This window comes from Cnephaeus nilssonii (genome assembly GCF_951640355.1).
Source record: "Cnephaeus nilssonii genome assembly, chromosome: 17".
Lineage (NCBI taxonomy): Eukaryota > Metazoa > Chordata > Mammalia > Chiroptera > Vespertilionidae > Cnephaeus > Cnephaeus nilssonii.
Window position 1 is genome coordinate 44,526,845 of NC_137088.1, and position 16,933 is coordinate 44,543,777.

At 47.2% G+C, this 16,933-nt stretch overlaps 1 protein-coding gene across 8 annotated transcripts in view; it reads right to left on the reverse strand.

The window, feature by feature from the left end:
• ARHGEF3 (Rho guanine nucleotide exchange factor 3) overlaps positions 1-16,933 on the reverse strand; it is a 296,634-nt gene that overhangs the window by 42,300 nt on the left and 237,401 nt on the right. The gene's annotated exons all lie outside the window — the stretch shown is intronic.

Consider the following 16,933-nt stretch of genomic DNA (forward strand, 5'->3'; position numbering starts at 1 on the left):
CGGCTGCCTTTGATACTTCTGGCTCCTTCTTTTGAAAAACCCCTTTTTCACCTTGCCTAAAGCCACTCTCCACATTTCTTTATGCAATGGATTTTCTAAAGCACAAGGAATTTTTTAGTTAACTAGTTAAAAAAAAATTTTTTTAAAGAAGTTCTTCTATTCCTGGGCTCTTAAGAAAGCATATTTGCATCTTCAGTATATTTGAAATGTACACATTAATATTTACAAAGAAAAACCAGACAGCAGAAGAAAATGCACAAAGAGGAAAGCCTGCTATGGGCATCGGTTTTTATACTATCTGCAACCGTAAGCTCTGAAAATCGCCTCCACATAAAACATTGGCAAATCTGCACGTTACCCCGAACCAAGCTGATGGGTGAGGGAGCCTACCCGTTCCAGTGACTTTGCAGACAAGAATTACACAAATAAAACAGCAGACTGAAAGACAGAGATGACAGACAACACATCCTGCAAGGACAAAGAGAACAGTTACCCTTGTCTTCCTAAGCTCCATCTGACCTGCGGTGGACACTGGACAGACAGCACATGAATACACCAGCTTTTAATGGAAAAGGCCAAACGTGACAAACGTTGTGGCGAACCTCAATCATTTCCAGAGGGAGTCTCAAGATGCTCATCTTTCTTTTTCAGCCATCGCTTTCTCCCAAAGTTTCGAGGGGTAAGCCAGAACTTCCGCTTCTCCAGGACGTCCCTGCAGGGTGTTCTGTACATAGTAGGTGCTTGGGAAAATCTTGCCTGGATTTGGGGTTCTGCCAAGAAACCCTCATGTCATTGTATGCCCTTGCCAGCCTCAGACATCAGAAGCCTTCTCTAACACAGACCCAACTTTGCTGGCATTTAAGTACAAAAACAAGAACAATTCTACACTGTGGCCAGGAGTGATGTCACGATTTCTCGAAGCAGTGAAGCACTTTTCCAAGACAGAGAACGAATCCAGGCTGCCGGCTACCTCTCCAGCTTCTCGGCTTGCTGAGCTGAACAGACAGCGGGAAACTCTCCCAACACTGGGAAGGCTCAGCTCCAAAACACGAAAGATAAACCTCTCAACAAAAGAGACCTCGCATTCTAATTCCTGACGTGGCTGAGGGGAAGATCCAACAGCTCTGCGGCTCCAGGTGACAGTGCCCTTCAGGATGCTCCCCGTCCAATTCCTGGCTCCTGAGCATCTGTCCTCAGAGGAGGATTTTAAAAATATGTTTTACGTAAGAGCTGCATCACTGGCATAATGAATACACACACACACACACACACACACACATGCACTCACACACTCTTGAGCACCCCCTGAATTCCTCTACATGGGTGCTGCCTTAGACTGGCAATGCCAGCGTTGTGATATCACCACCTTTGGTGGCATGAACTGCACTGCAGCAAGTGAGGTGAGGGATTTCCTGGGGCGGGGGCCAGGACTTGGTCTCCAGTAATCCTGCACCCACCTCAGCACCTGCAGACTCCTGGGCCTTTGTTTCTTTAATGGCTAAAGCGGCTGGGTCACAGAGTCTATGTCAGAGTGGGGAGATTGAAGGGCAAATGCCAACTGAGTTCTCTCGCTTTAAAAAGGGGCAGGGAGCATTGCACGCTTGGCAGGATAGGAGAAGACTCAGCTCTGTGCCACCTGCTGTGTCATCTTTTCTGAGGTTCTGCTGACTGTGCTGTCCTTTAACACGACCCAGTTGGACAGCTACAGAACGTAACGCGTGATGCGAACGCCATCTCCGCTGCAGGCTGTGCAGTGCTGCTAATGAGACGGCAACGAACGCTCCCTTCCTAAGGCACGGACCGTGTGGAAGTCAAAACCGGGCTGCTCTCTGCCAGTCTCGTTCCCAAGTAAGGAACAACTGAACCAGAAACTACGGTTGCGTGACTTAGTGCTGCGGTCCAGCAAAGCAGGCAGGTGCGATTTTAAAACCAGGCTACTGGGTCCACGGAGGAGGTTTTATGCATGACCCACATGAGTGAAGTATGAATTACGTTGTTCTCCTGGAAGGCTTCAGTGAGGATAGGCGATTAAAAAAAAATCTTGGCCTAATTTGATTTTTCTTTTCCATTTAGTCAGTATGTCTCCAGCTACATTTTACTGCTGTCTAAAAAGAGCCCTCGGGGAAAATGTTTCCAGATTCTAGTTAAACAGCTCTACTCAGAACTAGCAAATGCAATACCAGGGTTGCTTCCGGGCGTTATAGAAAGATGACAAAATACATCTCATTGCAGAGGCTTCCTAGTCCAACAACTCGACGGCCAGACCACGCTGGGCAGGTTTAGCATGCTAAGCCCAGGAACAAGGCGTCCTGTTTCAAGTGCAGACACCGCCCTCACCATGCAATTTTAAGACAGAGCAGAAGGGCAGCACACTAAATAAGGTTAAAAGAGAAGAAAAGTAAAAGGCATTGCATGTTTCGTGTAGGCAGCACTTTCTGAATAACAACACAGTTCTGTTGCATCTTTTCCAGCCTTACGGCTTTTAGTTTTTCTTGTCTTATTGCAATGGCTAGGACCACCTGTATACTGTTGATTACAAGCTGAGCTAGTGTGTACACTAGTCTAATTCCTGAATCAGAAGTGATTATTATGAAGATTTCATCCTTCAGTATTATGTTTCTTGAAAGCATGGACAAGACTCCCCTTTTCAAGTAGAGAAAGTTCCCTTCATGCTAAGTTTGCTGTGAATTGTTATCAGGAATCCATATGAACTTTTATCAAATGCTTTTTCTTTTTTCAGAGGACAAGTAAGGGAGAAAAAAATAAAGGGGAAAAAAGAAGAGAGGGGTAAGAGGAAGGGGAGAATGAAGAAAGGCAAGGAGGTCATGTTTTTTTCATCAATCGGGGCATGTGCCCTGACCGAGAATCGAACCAGCAACCTTTCAGTGCATAGGATGATGCCCAACCAACTGAGCCACACTGGCCAGGGCTAGCACAATTTTTTATTCCTTCAAAAATAGTTCCATTCTAATAGGCATGACATAAGGAAACCCCCACTCATTCTCCCTGCACTTCATGGTTGCAGTCCGAGTGGGGCTGGGAGCAGGAGGAGGGTCTTCCACACCACAGTTGTAGCTGCCCTGAGGCTACCTTCACTGGGCCGTAAACACAGCCCAGAGGGCCCAGAGGCACAGCAGACACAGGTGCGGGACTTAGACTGCTCTGCTGCGAGGCAGCACTGCTCCTGGCTGCTCTGCACCTGTCCAGGAGCAAGGGAGAGGAGAATCAAGTGTGCCAGCAGATGCTTTTGCCCGTGAGTTGCTGGAGTCATAAAAAAAAAAATGCCTTTCCAATGCTTGGAAATACCAGGGAAGCATTATGCAGAGCTCCATCTGTGTAACAGGAGGTGTGCGGGGAACTGCACACCCAGGGGTCACGTTTCACCCACCCAGTAACCCTCTAGGATGCTTTCATCACCTTCATGCTAAAAAGGAAGTTACAACCTCAGAGTAATTGAGGAGCTCTAGCATTATTAAATAAGAACGAGCTAACGACAGAGTGATATGCCCTTCTCGGTGCATCATATCGGGGGTGCATTATGTCACGATAGGTTATTACTGCTGATGATAACTTTGACCTGTTGGATAAGGTGGTGCTATGGGTTGAACTGTGTCCCTCCAAAAAGATATGCTGAATTTCTACCCCTGAACCTATGAATATAACCTTATCTGGAAATAGGATCTTTGCTGAGGTAATCAAGTTAGGATGGAGCCACACTAGATTACAGTGGGACTTAAACCCAATCACTGGTGTCCTTATAAGAGACACACACAGGAAGAATGCCATGCGATGACAAAGAGAGCAACTGGAGTGATTTATCTACAACACACAGAACACCGAAGACTGACAGCCAACCCCAGGAGCTAGGAAGGCAAGAAAGGATTCTCCCACGGGTTTCAGAGGGATCATGGCTGTGCTGAGACCTTAACTCTGGACTTCTAGTCCCCAGAGTCATGAAAAATACATTTCTGTTATTCGAAGCCACCAGCATGTGGTACTTGGTTACAGCAGCTCTAGGAAAGGAATACAGGTGTGTCTGTTGGATTTCTTGATTGTAAAGTTACTAGCACAGTAGCCACCTCCCCACCCCCCACCCCATTTGGGGAAAATGTTCCAAGACTCCCAGTGGATGCCTGAAATGGACTGTACTGAACTATATATACGATGTGTTTTTCCTAAACATACATACCTATGATCAAGTTTTATGTCTTTATCATCTTAACTAAGCACTTATCATGCACTGTGGCCATAACTTTTGCAGTTTGAGCAAAATTAGCACAATGTTCTTTTTCCTTCTTTACGATTTCACAGAAGATTTGTTCTTATTGTAGAGTTTAACAACCTCAGCATACAAGGTTTTTTCTTTCCTTACGCAGAGAAATTTCACTTAAAGGACGCACTTTACCGATTCTCTTTGGCATATCTGAATTGCCTATATCACTCCTCTTGTGCTCAGGGCCATTATTAAGTGAAGTAGGGGTGACTTGAACACAAGCACTGCGGTACCCTGGGAGGTGATCTGATAACTGAGGCGCTACTAACTGGCTAATGGGCAGGGACCGTGTGGAGCATGAATTTGTTGGACAAAGGGATGATTCATGTCCTGAGCAGCACAGCACGAGATTTCATTACACCACCCAGAACAGTGTGCAATTTAAAACTTATGAACTGTTTGTTTCTGGAATTTTCCATTTAATATTTTGGTGTGTGGTAGACAGCAGGTAACCAAAATTGCACCATGAGTAAGGAACTCCTGCACTCCCTTTGTAATGAATACACATACTGGAAGAGAGGCTTTGTGACTATGTGCATCCTTTTAAATCCAGTTCTGCCAGTGTTTACCCAGCACCTGCAAAGTGGGCTTCACTGACAGGTGTCACCCTAGGAAGAGCTTCTCCCAGTGAACAGGGAAAGCCAAAGGTTGGTCCAGGCAGAGTGCCCAGGAGAGTCAGTGTTGGCTGCAGTGGGCAAGGAGTGGGGCATGTGGGCATCAGGCAGGGCATCCCCAGTGGCGGCAGGGCAGAGGCAGCAATGAGGAGCCTGAGCAAGAGCAGTGGGGCTGCAGAAACAGGAAGGGGAGCTTCTCTGGAGCCTGAAAGTGACTCTTCACCTTATTTTTATTTGTTTGTTTGTTTGTTTATTTACTTATTTATTTATTTAGGAAATGGGGTGGGGGGAACCTGTAAAGAAATAATGGTTTCTAACTCCAAAATTTCCATGAAAAATATTTTCTTTCCTCTGGCATCTGTTCCCAGAAATTGAAAAGAAAAAAAAAATGAGTCCCACATCTAATGGAAACCTGGCTTCATTGATTAGGCCAAACCCATTTCAGAATTATTGACTTCTAACCCATAAGGTGAGCAAAAGATCTTCAAATCCAGAACTGTAATTTTCCCCAAGAGATGCTTATCAGCGATTCCAACAAAGGAGTACAGGCGCTGTGGACGCTGATAAACCACCCGGAACAGCTCCCGAGGGAGCCCGAGACCTTGGTCTTGGCTCCCCTCGAAGACGGAGGCCACACCCCTCTGTTTATTTTCTCCAGGAGTCAGGCTCCAGCACCCAAGGGAGATCTGATTTCCTCTCTGATAATCTGGCCCAGCTCTCTCCCTACCGGACCCTTTAAGGAAAACATCCCAATTTCCTTCCTTCTTTAAAAGAAAAAAACAACAACAAGTGCTGGGGTGTGTGTGTGTGTGAGTGTGTGTGTGTGTGTGTGTGTGTGTGTGTGTGTGTTGGGGGTATCTTTATTTGCTAATGGGAAATAAGGAGAGCCTGGCTAAATAAAATCTCAGAACATGCTTAGTTCAGTCCCATGGCCACGCTGCTGCAGACAGGGGGTTAGATTGCTGTGCTGAAGATCTGATAATTTCTCTAGCCCCTCCCCCCATGGAAATGCTGGAAAGCATAGGATGGAGGTGTCACAAGATGGTCTGGGCAAATCCACAAAATCAAACCATCAACCCCTCAGGGGCACACCAGTGAACACAATTAAGGTTGAAGAAATTACGACTTACTCCCTGCAGAGTGAGTTTGTCTTTGCCTGGGACAGTCAGTCAGCACCAAAGAGTCCAGTCAGCATCTCCAGCATCTGGTCAAGGTCAGTCTAGGTGGTGGTCATTTTTAGGGCAGCCTTGGTTAAGGGAGAGGCATCAGGGGGACATTTGGCTGAGCTCAGACAATGCTGGCATGAGCCTCTGAGAGCCTGCTCAGTCCCTGCCCAAACATAGCTTCCCGTATAGTGCAAGGAAGAAAGGAGGATTGAAAGAAATCGCACTTCATGACAATTTCTGTGGTCATCCTGGCATCATTTCCTCCAGGCCTTCCCTGTTTCCTTCAAGTCCACAACATGCTAGAAAAACAGTATAGCTCTCTAACATCTGTATAAACCAAATGACAAAGTGAAGGAAAGGTGGGGTGTGGAGGGAGCTAGATGGATTTCATCCAGTATACATACCCTAGAGCAGGGGTCCTCAAACTACGGCCCGCGGGCCACATGTGGCCCGCCGAGGACATTTATCCGGCCCCCCGGGTGTTTTTGCCGCCGCTGCCTGTCCTGCTTAGCAGTGTGCATAGGAATTAGTTCATAGTTGTTTTTTTTTAAACTATAGTCCGGCCCTCCAACGGTCTGAGGGACAGTGAACTGGCCCCCTGTTTAAAAAGTTTGAGGACCCCTGCCCTAGAGAAACAATTAATTTTACTACAAACTCTCAGAGGGCATGCCATTTTGTTTTTGAGGGAAGACCTCAAGCACATTATCTTTATTCTTCTCATTATCATTGAATTTTTTTCTCCCACATGGGAAAAGTAACCTATCTTATTTGTCTTCCACAGGGAAATTCATTTTTGCTGAATGATGGTTTGTACGCTGAAAAAAATAAAAGAACCTTGGGAAATAATTCAGTAAAAGGTAGGACTCTGAGCCCTAGCCAGTTTGGCTCAGTGGATAACTGCGTCGGCCTATGGACTGAAGGGTCCCGGGTTCGATTCTGGTCAAGGGCCTGTACCTCGGTTGCAGGCTCCTTCCCGGCTAGGGCCCTGATCAGGGCTCGTGCAGGAGGCAATTAATCGATGTGTTTCTCTCACATCAATTTTCCTCTCTGAGTTTCCCTCTCTCTTCCACTCTCTCTAAAAATCAACGGAAAAATACCCTCGGGTGAGGATTAAAAAAAAAAAAAAAAAAAGGTAGGACTCAGAGCTGCAGCAGGCAGCAGCAGCCTAGCTTATGGAGTGTAATCTCTTAGCTGTGCCAGTAAAATAAAACAGAACCACTGTTTCAGACACTGTATTTTTGGCTAAGGTTTCACTCCTCAATTACTTTCAAAGTTATTCATTTCAGTCAACATTATAAGGGTAAGTCAACATTTGTCCTGGCAACATGCCCAAAGTTGTTATTTTATTAGTCTGCTACTGGTTAAATTGGCCCAAGATTAAACACGTCTAATAAACAGCCCTAAAATATGGGAGTTTAGTAGAAAACCACATTCAAGTTCTCTTGCACAGGATGTTACTATTACTTAACCTTGGGCAGAAGGAGACATGCATACCCACACCCCAATAAGTTCCTTTTAGCAAACGCCAGCCCACTGCCTGAAACTCATCTTGGTCATGCCCAGACGTGGCACTACAGACCTTCGGGGAAAGAGGAAGCGGAATGTTTAGCCCTCTCTGCGGTCCCTGGCTCACATCTGCCTCTGAAAGGCAAGCACAGCTCTCCCTCTGTCGAGGCAGCAGGGCCAGCTGATCAGAGCTGTAAGCACTTCCAGAGCTTGACCTCCTGAAGGTGAGGGCTGCCAGCAGAGGCCGGGGCTTCCAGGAGATGTGTTCTCGTGATTAGATCGAGGCTTTGCATTTTGGGCAGGAATGCCACAGGAGGGATGTGACCACTGTGCCACAACCATCCCCAGGTCTGGAAAACGGGCCAAAGCTGCACATCCCCGGGGGGGGGGGGGGGGGGGGGATGCCAACAAGGCCCTTGGAGGTGGCAGTGGTGGCCTAATCACAGCCACAGGGCCCAGAGGGAGGCCCTGCGGCTCTGGGGTTTCTCTGGGGTTTCGCAGTCGGTCATTTCCTATTGACTTCTTGGAAACCCTGAGGTGGGATATCAATGCTGTACTTGTTTATCTCGGTTAAAGGGCTTCCCTGGCTTCCCTTTTGGGCTGGGGTGGAGGGGGAGGGGGAGAACAATGCCACTGGGCATTCCACCCCTGCTCAGGGTTGGGGAACTATTGTGTACAGACACCAAGGGCACTTTAAAGGCATTTGCTGAGACTTCCCCAGAGCTTAGAATTACTCCGAAAACCTCTGTAGCAAGTGACCAAGTTCTTATCACTCTGGCTCCAAGAATGTTGATTCTCTGCACAGGACTTAAGGGTAAAATAGGAGAGAACCTTTCTGAGCTCAGTCTCCTACGGTCTCAACACCCTGACTTTGGGGCAAAAAGGTAACCTCCAAGGGCTTTGTCTCCCCAGTGAAGTGGGGGTGACTCTCCTATTCCCTTACAGAGTTGCTGGGAAGCTGACAAGAGACCATGCCTGCAATGTGCCTGGAACTAACCTGCCCCATAAGTGGCCCAGCCTTCTCTCCGGCCCTGTCCATTCTGCTCTGGATTTCCCCCTGGCCTCCCGGGGACAACGCTGGAGCCCCAAGTCACCTGCCACCATCTCTCCAAAGACATGCTCTGACCACCGAGGCCCAGCGGCTGTGAGACCAGTATTTTGGTTTCACATTCCTGCCTTCCCTTTCTTCCTGCACCTTTACCGTCTGTTTAGCCAAGCTCTGGCTAGAGAGAGCACGCCTGGGGGTGGTTTGGCAGGATCCAGGGCTATGTCCTGAGGAGAGAAAAACTTTAGCCTTGAAATCCCAAAACCAGAACCTGAGTGGGGGAAGGGAACCCAAGTAGGTGGGGCTCGAGGTCAGCTCCCACCCCTCCCACTGCACCCCACATTGCTGGATTACAGGCTAGAAAAACTGGTCTCCAATCTGGCCTGATCCCAGTACTATCTGGGATTAGGCAGTGATAGGAACTCACGGATACTGATTGACTCAACGATATGCATTCAACCCCTGCCAGATGTTCAAGGTGGAAGGTCTCCCCTCAATAACATGTTACCTTTGGCTTCCAGAAAGGACCACACAGATCCACTGACATGTTCTCTGTCTCTCACCCACCTGCCATTCCTCGAAGCTCAGCATTCTCTCAACTTCCCAGAAGAGGGGAAAAAAATGATAAAGATGACAAAGGATGCCTAGATCTTAATCTCAATGTCCCAAGGGAAGAACAGCCTGTTCCAGCAGAATCTGGTACAATCCAACACATCTCAGGCAAGGAAGGCTGACAGCCAGGTCTGCCATCTGACTGAGGACGAGGCTGGGACAGGGGTCCCACATTCAGCTGCTGGGTAAAACCTACAGGGACATCTGACCAAGGACCCTGTGTCTGCAGTAGGAGAACACGGACTTGCACTGCATGTTCCCCAGACAGCGTCTGTTTCTGAGAACAATGACTTTGAGCAAACAAGCCTTGAAGAGATGAAACACTAAAGACACTTGCCGTGCTCCTTGGGAGCACCTGGCCTTCTCTCCTAGCACACCATAATCCTCAGATCATTGGTCCACGCGCATCCTCAGGGGCACGCACCCGCACTTAGGACCCAAAACTCCGCACCTGGGTGTTTTAGAACAGCCTGCTCTCAGCTGAGAACAGAATACACTGGAACCCGATTATTCAAAATGGAAACAGCTACCAGTCACACAAGCACAAGTAACTGACTGAATTGAGTATAAAATAAAAAAATTTAACTTTCCTGTGTGTGGCTTTCAGCTCGTATCTCACCACTCACTGACCTATGAATGAGATGTAGGAAAAGTAAGGTACAAGGCATGCTGTTCAGGAAATTGAACATGCAGAACACAACATTAACTTTATTTGAGATAGTTTTCATTCTGTACCACATTTTTAATCACAGGAATTAAAAAAAATGCCCACCAACAATGGATTTTTCCCAAGGCTCATAAAAAACACTGGCTCTCGGTACTGTACATTTGCAACCTTGAAACACAGTGATTATGTGTCATTTCTAACTCTCAGCAATTAATATGCAGCCAGATGTATCATTATCTGCAGTCTATTAAAATTCAGAAGCCTGTGAATTTGAAAAAGAGTGTATCACACGCCAACGACACAGGAGGCAGAAGCCTCAGAGAGCCAGCGCTAGTCCCCAGTCACTCGCGGCTCATTTCAATTACAAAGACGCCGGAGGGAAAATGAATAGACAATGGCAGTTGACTTAAAAGAAAAGAAGTAAATACAAACCTGTGATTTGACTGTTACGTTTCTTGTGAAAAATGTCGGTTAAGCCATTGGAGAGTCAGGGCTAAGGGGTGCCAATAAAAGTTTCCAGAAGAAACAAAGGCAGTTTTGTGGTAAAAGAAAAAAGTTATTTATTCCTGGGGTAAAGTACTCCTGTGGCAGAAAGGGGCAAAGTTCCCAGGAGTTTTCCAGCACAGGCCATCCACAGGGGAAACTACAGGGGGGGATAACGAGGCAACAATTTCCCTGGACAAGGTTCCCCAAGGGCCCCCAGGGATGGAGGGAAAGGCTCATTTACCTGGCAGGCACTTCCGCTTTCTGCTCCGCAATTTAGGAGTCAGGCTCTGGGCTGCTCCTGAATGTGCAAAGCAGAAGTGGGGTGCAAGGAGGCTGCCTGAGCCCGCAACGCCTTCGGAACTACTAAATTACATGCTGCCAGGGCCCCTGCCTACTCAGACTCTAGCAGTTCTCTAGAAACAGGGAAATCGCCCAGCTGTGATTCTTCTGACTGCCTGACAAGTAGAGAAGGAAGTGCTATACAGACAATGGGGACCCCTGGGTGTGAAGGAGGAGGCACCAAGAGCCATGGAGTCACCCCATACCCGGGGCTGGAACATAAGCAGGAACGTGCACACATAAATAGGAAAACACACACACACTCTCTCTCTCTCTCTCTTTCTCTCTCTCTCTCTCTCTCTCTCTCTCTCTCTCTCTCTCAATCATCTATTTGGTATAGCAACCCCCATCACTCCATTTTATAGAAGAGGAGGCAGGTGTTCAGAGAAGTGGAGCGACTTGCCCCAAATCATACCCAGCAATTAATTGGCAGAGCTGAAATTCAAAGTCAAATCTACCTGAGTTGAAAGCCTTCCCTGCCACCCCCACACTGGCTTCCCAGGATACACAACCTCCTTTTCTAACATAAATGACATAATAGCAATAACACCGAGGATGACTTCATGCCAAGCTGTGCCCAAGGGCTTTCTGTGCCGGATTTCCTTGACTTCTCTTACGTTAGTATTATTAACATACCCATTTCACAAAGCAGGAAACTGAGGCTCAGTGGGGTTAAGAACCTTGCCTGAGGTCACACCGCCAGTAGCTGAGTGGCAGAGCCAGGAGTGAGCCCCAAGGCTTTTACTCAGCAAGGCCTCGGCACTTAACCACAATGCTGCTCAGTTCCTAAGCTAGGTGGGAAACCAAGACCGCAGAGACAGAGAGCGGTGGAGACTGAGGCAGGGGGTGGAAAAGTAGAAGCTGTTCTTCCAACATTCGAGCCCTGTCACTCTGGAATCCATAGCCCCTCTTGTCTCCTCCCCCAGCATCTTCCAGGGGCCAGCCAGGTGCGCAGGTGCCTACTCATGCGCCCCCAGCAGTCAATGTTCTCTCTTAAAGGCACACCTGGGGAGTGGTAGGTTACCATCCAGCATCGCAGATTCATTGGATGGCCACCTCCCAGCACTGCCCCCCTCCCAGTCTGCCAAACTCCCCAGTGAGATTGCCTGCTTCCCTACACCCCTTCTGCTGATTGGTAGAGAACTGGAAAGAGAAAGTGATTCAAAATTATTTTATGCCTTGCCTTGGCCTATATGGCTCGGTTGGAATACTGTCCGGTACACCGAAAGGTCACAGTTTAGATTCCCCGTTAGGGCACATATCTAGGTTGCGGTTTGATCCCCAGATGAGATGCATATGGGAGGCAACTGGTCGATGTTTCTCTCTCACGTTGATGTTTCGCTCTCTAAAATAATTTTAAAAAACCCCACACATATCCTTGGGTGAGGATAAAAAAATACACATATTTTGTGTCTTGGGCCCAACTCTATCTCTTTCCAAACACCAGCTGGTTCCTCTGTATCACCTTGTCCTGTGTCACTTGAGCTATCACAAGAGATATGAAACTCACCTTCTGAGAAATAATGATCTAACCCAGTCTGCTCATTCCAGAAACAAAGGCTCTGAGGTTTCAAAAAGCTGAGTCTACTTGTGCCCTGACCCCAACTAGTAGGGAAACTCTTGTACGAACCAACTTAAGAAATAAATGCTGGTAAAGAAACTCAGATAAGCCAGTAAGAGTCCTCCGAAGTGAGTTCCCATCATCCTATGTTGAGCCAGAACAAAGCTCACTCTCCTAGACTCTTAAAGCCTGGACATAGTAAGACATTCAGAGACTAACAAGAGAAAACCAGGGTTCTTTAATGATATTTCTCCTTCAAATGAAAACTCGCCGATAAGACACCATCAAACAGCTGAGGCGGAAGGAGGTGACTGTTCACCTCGTGTCTGTGGTTGACACTTAAGCTACCATCAATTTTTCCTCTTTGAACAATCTATTTCCTGCTTCTCAGCAGTTTCAGCCCCCTCCTGCAAGACCACACTCAGAAGCACCCAAGGCAATCACCAACCAGCAAGGCGGATGGCTGACAGAGGTGCGCGAAAATGAACCAAGACTGTCAAAACCTAGCAGGATATTGACGATCCACCCGCACCCCTCCCCCACACGTGTGAAGTGAAAAGTAAGAATAGTCTTCGCCAGTGACCTTTAATTATCCTCTCTATTTGCTTGGGGTTGTTCTTGACATGCCCGTGTCAAGTGGGGATTATGAAATGTTAGCATTTCAATGTAAGATAACACACTTGAGCAGGGAGTTTACACTGGCCTTGTGTCAGGGCCAAAAAGCACACAAAAGGATGCCTTATCTCTTAGCCCCCTTGGCTGTGGGCCCAACTCCATCTCTTTCCAACCACTAGCTGGTTCCTTTCCCCCTTCCTCTGGCTTCTTCCCCAATGTGTGGTACCTGCTAAACATTTATTTTTCCTAGATCCTGACATTGGATCTCCATTTTATTTCAGCCAGTTTGCCAACTTCTAGGGATGTCTCTACAGAAACAGTACCCTCGGGGAAATGCTCTATTTCTCCTTATCATTTAATGATCACCTCTGCTGCAAACCAGACCTGCAGAGCTCAGTAAGACATCATTTTAAGGGATGTCATCTACATGGATAGAAGTTTGGGTCTAGCCAAGCCCGCGTGGCTCGGCGGTTGAGCATCGATCTATGAACCAGGAGGTCACAGTTCGATTCTTAGTCAGGGCACATGCCCAGGTTGTGGGCTCGATCCCCAGCGTGGGGCGTGCAGGAGGCAGATTAATGATTCTCTCATCATTGATGTTTCTATCTCTCTTCTTCTCCGAAATCAATAAAAGTACATTTTAAAAAAGAAAAAAAGGAGTTTGGGTCTATTCTTTGTGGGCTTTTTGTTGACTCTAACAGGGATTTCACATCAAATATAAAAACCTTGCACTTGGATCTGCTGGTGTACACGCCAAGGGAAAGGCCCACCAGTCCACTGGCCCCAAGGCAAGTTCTAGCCAAGTTTATAGGGTTCACTTTGAACACCCCCAAAACAGTGCTGTTTACAAATGACCTCACTCAGGAACATGCCTGGCTTAAGCCAACATTGTGTTATGCCAAGGGGTCAAGGCTAGGCAAGGACAGAGCAACATTTTGGCCCTGCCTTCTAATCGCTCTGAATCTCTGTTTCTTCCGTTGATAACAAAGAAGACAGTCCTTTCCTTGCTCAGCTCCCTCACCTGGTGCAAGGTTCAAAGGAGATAATGCATGTGAAAACAGCCAACTGCTATTTGAATACTGGGTGGCATTTCTGCGAATGAGAACTTAGCGAGCACGATGAGAAAGGGAGGTGCTCTGTCTGAAATATCCCTCCCCCCCACTTCTCTACATCCCATGTTCATGCGTATATATTCAGATTGGTTACATCATGCATATAATTATGCTCAACCTTTTTCCTCTTTATTTTTTCCAGGAACACTAGGGTAGATCTGTTTGCTAGTGTGCAATGGCTCAAATGATGCCCCTGACTCTTGTGCCAGAGGCCATGGTACATGGAACCATTCCTCCATTATAGGTCAGGGAGGTTGTTGGCTTTTCTGACGAGTATAAATAAGTACGAGAAGGTGCTGGACTGGAATCAGACAACTGGACTTGGAGAGCTCTAGCTCTGCCATTCCTAGCTGTGTGATCCAAGGGAAATCACTGAACCCGTTTGACTCTTAGTAGCCTCATCTTTAAAAGGAAGAGAGCCCAGCTGGTGTGGCTCAGTGGCTGAGCATTACCTGTGAACCAGGAGGTCATGGTTCGATTCCCCGTCAGGGCGTATACCCCGCGGGTTGTGGGCTCGATCTCCAGTGTGGGGCGTGCAGGAGGCAGCCGATCAATGATTCTCTCTTGTCATTGATGTTTCTATCTACTTCCACCTCTCCCTTCCTCTCTGAAATCAATTAAAAAAAAAAATATATATATATATATATATATATATATATATGAAGATATATTCAGGTGAGGCAAAGAATATAAAAGTGCTTTGAAACTTATAAAATGCACAAACATAAAATGTGAGCATTATTGCAAATGATATCATTATGAACAACTTTGGACAAACAGCTCTCCCTCCCCAGAACTGGGATACTGAGCCCAAAGATTTTTTTGTCTTTTAATGTGCACTGACAAGTTCCCTCATTCCACAAGTCTGTTATTTCCCTGCAACATCCCCAGCATTGGGTTTTATCATGTCTTTCAGATATTTGTGACATCAATTAAGTATGAAATAGAATCTAATTATTTTTTGCCTTTTTTATTTCTATAATTCCTATTAGGTCGAATATCCTACCTAATAAAAGAGTAATATGCAAATTAACCATCACTCTGATACATGAACAAGCCACGCCCACCAGCCACGCCCACCAGCCAATCAGAGCGAGTATGCAAATGAACCCAACCAAGATGGCTACAGCCACAGAGAGCAGGAGGGAGGCTTGGGTTTCCCAGGCAACGGATGAAGCCAAGCTTTCCGCCTGCCCTTCCCAGCCTAAGCCTCCACTCAAGGCTACAAAGTTTCAATTATAGAAGGTAAACAAATCCAAACAGAAATGGCGGCAGCCATGGAGCTGGAAACAGCAGGAGGCTAGGGTTGCCCCCTGCTTTCCGCACACCCTGGCCAGCCCAGGCCTCTGCGTAAGGCTACAAAGTTTCAATTATAGAAGATGTACACAAACCCCAACAGAAACGGCTGCCGGCCACGGAGCGAGCAGGAGGCTTGGCTCCACTCCAGGCTACAAAGTTTCAATTGTAGAAGGTAAATAAATTCCAGATACCAGGGCCTCTGCTTGGGTTGCCAGGGGGCGTGGCTGGCCTGCAAACCACCACAGGCCCCTCGCTCAGGCTGCCCCACGCCCCAAGGGAACCCCACCCTGATCCGGGACACCCTTCAGGGCAAACCAGCTGGCCCCCACCCATGCACCAGGCCTCTATCCTATCTAATAAAAGAGTAATATGCAGATTGACCATCACTCCAACACACAATATGGATGCCCCCATGTGGTCCAAGATCCTGCCCCCATGTGGACACAAGATGGCCACCACAAGATGGCCAGCAGGGGAGGGAAGTTGGGAGGCATCAGGCCTGCAAGGGAGGGCAGTTGGAGGCGATCAAGCCTGCAGGGGAGGGCAGTTAGGGGTGACCAGGCCGGCAGAGGAGGGAAGTTGGGGGCAAACAGGCTGGCAGGGGAGCAGTTAGACATCAATCAGGCTGGCATTGGAGTGGTTAGGGGGTGATCAGGCTGGCAGGCAGAAGCGGTTAGGGGAAATCAGGAAGGCAGGCAGGCGAGCAGTTGGGAGCCAGCAGTCCTGGATTGTGAGAGGGATCTCAGATTGGAGAGGGTATAGGCTGGGCTGAGGGACACACACCCCGCCCCCGTGCATGAATTTCGTGCACCGGGCCTCTAGTTTTAAATAATGTTACTTTGCTATGTGCTGTGTGCGAATTGCACATTTGTCATCGGACATCTTGGAGTGTTCTTTTACATGTGTATAAATTATTTATATGTCAAAGATATTAAATTTTATTCTGTCATCTCTATTTCAAAAATCTATTTCAATGTATTAGTCTACGTCCCTGGTCTAAGGAAGCACATTAAGTATAAAAGAAACCTTGTTGTTGGTACAGCATCATACAGTGTCTTGGGGCTGATCAATACTCAAGATTTCCAAGCACACTGGGGATTCCCAGTAGAAACAAGCAAGCAAGAAAAGTAAGTTGGACAGCATGTTCTATTTGGAACTGTTAGAGGAACTGGGAGTCTAGCCAGGAGAAGACGAGCACCTGAGGGATGGGGGAGGAGATTGGGGGGGACGAGAAGAGTTTTCAAATATTTAAGGGAATAACCCATGAGAAAGTATTACCCATGAGAAAGTAATATTCAGCTCCAGAAGGCATCACTACAACTAAGAAGTTTCTCATGATCCACACTGAACAAATACAGAATGTACAGCCTTAAAAGTAATGAGCTCTCTGTCCCTGCAGGTGTTTAGCAGACTGAATGGATTGAGCAGGGGATACAAACTGGGCTCCATATTCTCAACAGGCCTTTCCCACTCTGAGGTTCTCTAATGAAATGACCCTGGGTCATTTCCTGCAGGCTAGTTTTGTTTGCTTGTTTCATAAATCCCCGGGAAAAAAAAGCCTGTTTTGTTATTCCTTTCCTCCTCATCTTAGAGCCCAAGAGAAAAAAAGTTTAGTGGGTTTACCATAAGGTTTCTGGT